Source organism: Lathyrus oleraceus, chromosome 5 (genome assembly GCF_024323335.1).
Source record: "Lathyrus oleraceus cultivar Zhongwan6 chromosome 5, CAAS_Psat_ZW6_1.0, whole genome shotgun sequence".
Classification (NCBI taxonomy): domain Eukaryota; kingdom Viridiplantae; phylum Streptophyta; class Magnoliopsida; order Fabales; family Fabaceae; genus Lathyrus; species Lathyrus oleraceus.
This window is the reverse complement of record NC_066583.1, coordinates 132,001,854-132,007,526: the sequence shown is the minus strand read 5'-3', so window position 1 is coordinate 132,007,526 and position 5,673 is coordinate 132,001,854. Positions and strand designations below refer to the sequence as shown.

At 36.8% G+C, this 5,673-nt stretch overlaps 1 long non-coding RNA gene across 1 annotated transcript; it reads right to left on the bottom strand.

The window, feature by feature from the left end:
- Positions 1–1,122: 1,122 nt before the first annotated feature.
- LOC127087935 (uncharacterized) lies at positions 1,123–1,867 on the bottom strand. The gene is made up of 3 exons (XR_007790089.1): positions 1,644–1,867; positions 1,298–1,555; positions 1,123–1,199 (listed from the first exon to the last, which is right to left on the bottom strand). It is a non-coding gene; the product is annotated as an uncharacterized LOC127087935 (long non-coding RNA).
- Between the last annotated feature and the right edge of the window lie 3,806 nt (positions 1,868–5,673).

The window sequence follows — 5,673 nt, the reverse complement described above, 5'->3', positions numbered from 1 at the left end:
CACAGAAAAACAAACAATATATATATATATATATATATATATATATATATATATATATATATATAGTTAATTTCTTACAAACACTATTATAAGCAAAAAACAAACACTATTATAAGCAAAAATAAGAAACTTAATATATACCTGAACTCTGACCCAGGTAATGTCCTTCCTATTACGATAATTCTTTTTCGATCTAAATTTTAGTATTGCCCTAACAAAATAAAAACGTATATTGAGATCAATCTGACAGACATAATTAAATATACAAATACACACGAATATTTAGGGGAATTTCACTTACGCGTCAACCGTCTTCTTCATACTCGGATATTTACTCCAATCACCCGATAACGAATCGAGATAATACACCATTAGTCTCGAAAGATCCATAGCAACCAACACCCAATGACCACTGTAAAATAAAACAAAATTTAGATGCATGAAAATTTTCTACGTAAAAGATATACATAGATTAGAATGAAATTATTAGAAAGAAAATCTAACCCGTTGCCAGAATTAAACGGTAAAAAATACAAACTGGGTGTAGTATTATCGCCGACCGCCATGAATCTATCGACTAGTTCATTCTTTACGGATGTTGGATTTTTCGTTATAAACGTTGTGTTGATACGGGAAGCAGCAATAAAATTGAATCGGTTACACAATTCAGTTCCCCGCATCAATGTGTCATACATATACCTTAAATAGAAACATAATAAACATTAGACTACTCATTGAAATGTGTAAATAAATTGTTCAACTAAGTAAATAATAGATTGATCGGAGTACCATATGTATGTATGAATGACAGCGATGCCCAATTCTTCGTGTTCAAAAAGTTGTTGCATGTCCTCCTTTGCAATTATTTCGGAATGAGCAATTCCGAAAACACCTTCATCAATATCTACACTACGGATGGCGCCGTGCATAATATCTGACTCTTCCACCATTTTCTCAAGACGCATCATAATTTGAGATTTTGTCCCGGACGTCGTTGGAATATCCATACCAGCTTTTTTCAACTTTCGACCGGGAACCTAAAAATTCATATAAATTAAATCATGACTTTTTGTGATGCAACAGAATCATTGCGTATATAATTCAATGAGTATATATATTTGTACCTCTTTTTGAGATGCAACCGACTCGATGCGTCTTGAAATCCCTTTACCAGCTTTATGTGTGGGTCTTGTAGGAGTCTAACATTACCATGTAATAAGGATTGATTAAATATCATAATTGTAGCTGAATTGAAATGTGAATACTAAATATTCATAATAATTTAGAACATATATACCTCGGCATCTGGGAAAATTAGATCTGACGGTCATCCAACAAAGGATCCGACTGCATCTCGCATCAACGTTGTCTCTGAAACAACGTCAGGTAATGGTAGAAGCGCGTCCGTATCTAATACAAGGTCAACCGAAACTTTCATATATCCCACCGGGAGGGGATTATGGTGAAGTAATTCACCCGAAGTGTTGTGCACTTTTCCCTTGCCAACTATGCGATAAGTTGGTGACGATAGATACAGCTGACAAGGTGTAATGCCCTAAACCAATAATAAATGTTATTGTTAACGTGTATATGTGTCAAGTAAAAAAGTGCTATTTTAATTTCATAATAACATATATAATTACCTCGGGAAATTTCGGTTGACAATTGATACTAGCTCGGTCACTAGTATCTTTTGCCTCGGAACCGCACCTTTCCTCTCTATACCTTGCATTCTCCTTTTGCAGTTTGAGTACTTGTGCCCTTAACTCCGCCAAGGTCTCCATCACCTCTTTGTTGGTAGGATTTTTTGTTTTTGGTTTTTTATAAAATGACGACGGAGTCACACCAAAACCCTTACCCCTCACACGACCGGAATACTCAGGAACATTTAGTACTCGACTAAGTACGCTCCTGCAATCCTGGACCTCGGTTGAAGGTAAGGTTTGGGATAAAGTCTCCTGAAATATTATTAGAGGAGATTAAAAATGAATTATATGTCTAACAAAATTTTCGATATAATTAAAGAAATAATGTTACATATACTTACACATTCGTCATAAACATTTTGAACCGCTTCAACGACAGCCCCATCCTTCCCAACCCGAGCAGCCTTCCACAATACGTGCTCCGGAAGAGATGTTGCGTCACTTTTCTCCTCGGCTAGCTACACATTGAATCAGATTATAAGATCATCAATTATAACATATTGTGACAATGAATAAGCTCATAACATTTGAATATACTCACAATTCTTTGTTGTAACCGTGCATATCCCGTACGCCCTTTTTTGTACGGATACGCGGGTTTTGATGCCCTTTTCCGATTTTTGTCGCTTACTTCCTGGATAAAAAAGTTTAAGGCATATCAGAACCAAGTAACTTAACAATTGTATAATACCATAATTAATAGACATTACATGGAATTTTTCGTTTCTTCGTTTGGCGACAAAGTTATCCCATTCTTCGGCTGAAATAATCTCCGCATACTTCATTGGCCATTCTGCTTCAACAAATTTTCCTTCCTCATCCTTGAGAAATTTGTTGGACAAAAAGGATCGAAATCCTCAGAGTCTTTTTCCGGCCAATTGAATACAATATTTTTGCCGGCTTTCATCGATGTGAAAGGATCTCTAAAAAACATACACATGGAGTGTGTTATTATAAGTAATATTATAACAATATATGATCAACAAATAGTCAACAAAAAAAACATATAACAATATATGGTAAGTACCTGTATCTCGGACCATATTTTTTCTTTGCCAACCTTCAATTCCGGACTTCTCCAATTATCACATGTAATCGGAATATGTTGTCGAACAAGGAAACCAATGTAACTTGCCAACATTGAACCGTTAGGCTCAATTAGTTGGTCTTCAGCACTCCAATGTACTTCGAATTTTTCACCCTTGTCTCTTGCACGAATGGTTGACTTCATAACAGTCAATCCTCGTTTGATTTCTTTTTCAACATTGTTACGTGATCCACTCGCGTCATGGGTATCGTCTTGGTTACTAGCCATTTTATCTGTAATATAGAAATGATTCAATAAGACCCAAGTAAGACAATGACCATATTCGTGAAGCTACACAAACAACACATTCATATACCTTCCATTTCTCTCATGTTACAACAATCTAAACTCTCTCTTTTTTTCATCATTATTGAATACAAACTCACACACACCTACTGCATACAAAAGACCAATGCAAACTTATGGTGTTTGGAACATGAACAAACTTGCATGCATAATCATCAAACTTCCAAGCACAAGCTCAAACACACTCCAAATGACATCAGTTTTCAATCAGAAATAAAAAACCTTACAACAAGGTGCTCATGAACAATATATAGTGCTCGTTTGCCCTAAACAACATTAATCAACATAATGCACAAAATGTAAAACTCAGTTTAGAAAATGCCCTAATCAAACACCTGAAAATACAAACTATTGAGAGAAATACCTTCAAGGTGACGGTAACGATGGAGAAGAAAGTGAACAACGACGGTGGACGCAGATAACTCAGTGAACGTGAACGCAGCAGCAGAAAAAGGCGACGGCGACGACGACGGTGAGGGAGGGAGAACGAACGGAGGACGAGAGTAATCGCAGTAGAGAGAAAACCCAGTTACGTAAACGAAATAGCATATAGAGAGGGAAAATAAAGAGACATGCAGTATATGTTATAATTTTAATGTTTACTAAAGGGGACCTTAGAGGACGCTTGTGTAAAAAAAGCGCTCTCTAAAGGGGGCCTAAGAGGGCGCTTCTAAAAGCGCTCTCTAAGGCTTTCCAAAAGCGCCTTATAAACTGGAAATGTACATGGACTTAGAGAGCGCTTTTTTAAAAGCGCCCTCTAAGGGTACCCTTAGAGGGCGCTTTCATAAACGCGCCCTCTATTGGTGTCTCTCCATTTCCTCATTATTTTTTCGCTTCACTTTAGAGGGCGCTTTGTTACAAAAGCGCCCTCTAAAGTGCGCTGTCTATTCCAGTTGTTCGCTCCTTATTTTTTCTCTTCACTTTAGAGTGCGCTTTTTTAAGAAAGCGCCCTCTAAGGTGTGTTGTCTATTCCAGTTTTTGGCATAGTGTAAAGTCCAAACTCGTCGGGATAGACTTCCTTCAGACTGTTAGGGATGACCCTATTGCTCTATTCTATATTCAAGGGATACTAGCGAAACTGAGCAAGCCTGATGTCCCAGACCCAATTGGTGACATTGTCTTGGACCTCGAACCCTTACTTGAGAAAGTTGTCCAAGTGGTGAGGAAGAAATAAGAAAGTGGAATTCACGTGGACTTGAGGGCGAGCATCTTGTCTGAACACCAAGGCTTGGTTTCTGATTCTCAAGCTTTGGTTGTTGAATTAAAGGATAAGACCACAACATAAAATAAATTGGCAACTCTATAGGTCGACATCCTCACTTGGACTCAGCAGATGAACTGGCTGCAGCTAAAACTAGAGGCAGGAAGAAAGAAATAGAGGAATTAAAGTATCCTGACCTAGACTCCGTCAATCAAAGGCTAATTGAGGCTTCAAGCAATGAGTTGGAATGATTCAAAACTGCCAAGTAACTGGAAGCTGAAGTGGAGAAGTTGAAAGCTTTTAACCAATAGATCGATAAGAAACTCCACTGCATAAAGCTTCGCTTCAAAGAGTTGAGGGAAAAATTGAAGTCCTTTATTTAATTTTTTATTTATGTTCTAGAGCTTGTAATTCACTTTGAAATTTTTTAAGGTTTTCCATATTCTAGTATTATTTATATAATATTTTGGCCACCTTTTATGTACTTTTATGTTGATATCTTTACTTCAGGTAACATAGGCTTATACTTTTTCAAGTATTTTCCATTTAATCATAATATTCGACTATTAAGACTTAACTCCTCAATTTCATAGGCATTATTTGAAAATACCCGATTAATCTTAAATGGCCCTTCCCAATTTTGAGACCATTTCCCTAAAGTCTTGTCTCTTTGATCCACAGGTAATATTACCTTCCAAATGTAATCTCCGACTGAAAAAACTTTCGACCTAACATTTTTGCTATAGGCTTTAGCAACACACTCTATTTGTCTAATTAAACCGTCTAGAGCGGTTAGCCTCTATTCGTCTAGGTCGACAAGTTCATCCATCATTATGCTCAAATAATGATCTACAAGGTTTTCTCTTTTCCTTTGGATTCTAACTTACTGCAAATGTATTTCTACAGGCAACATTGCTTCATGACCAAAGGTTAACCTAAAAGGTGTGGCATTAGTTTCGTCTTTAGGTGATGTTCGACAAGCCCAAAGTGCTTGATCTAGAATTTTATGCTGGTTCTTTGGCTTTTGGCATACATGCTTCTTAATCAAGCTAATTATAACCTTGTTTGTAGCTTTGACCTGATCATTCGCTTAAGCATGATAGGGAGTAGAAGTTAAGAATTTGATCCTTGTTTCTGAGGTAAACTTAACCATCTTACGCCTAGTGAAGACCAAGCCTTGATCTGTGGTTATGGTTTCAGGGATCCCAAACATAGAGATTATATTACTTTTAATGAAAATAATTACAAACTCTTAGTCGACATTTACCAAAGGTATCTCCTCGACCCACTTTGTAAAATAATATATACCTACCAGAATGTACATGTCAGAATTAGACGATGCTGGTCTGATCTCTCCTATCAAATCCAAAGCC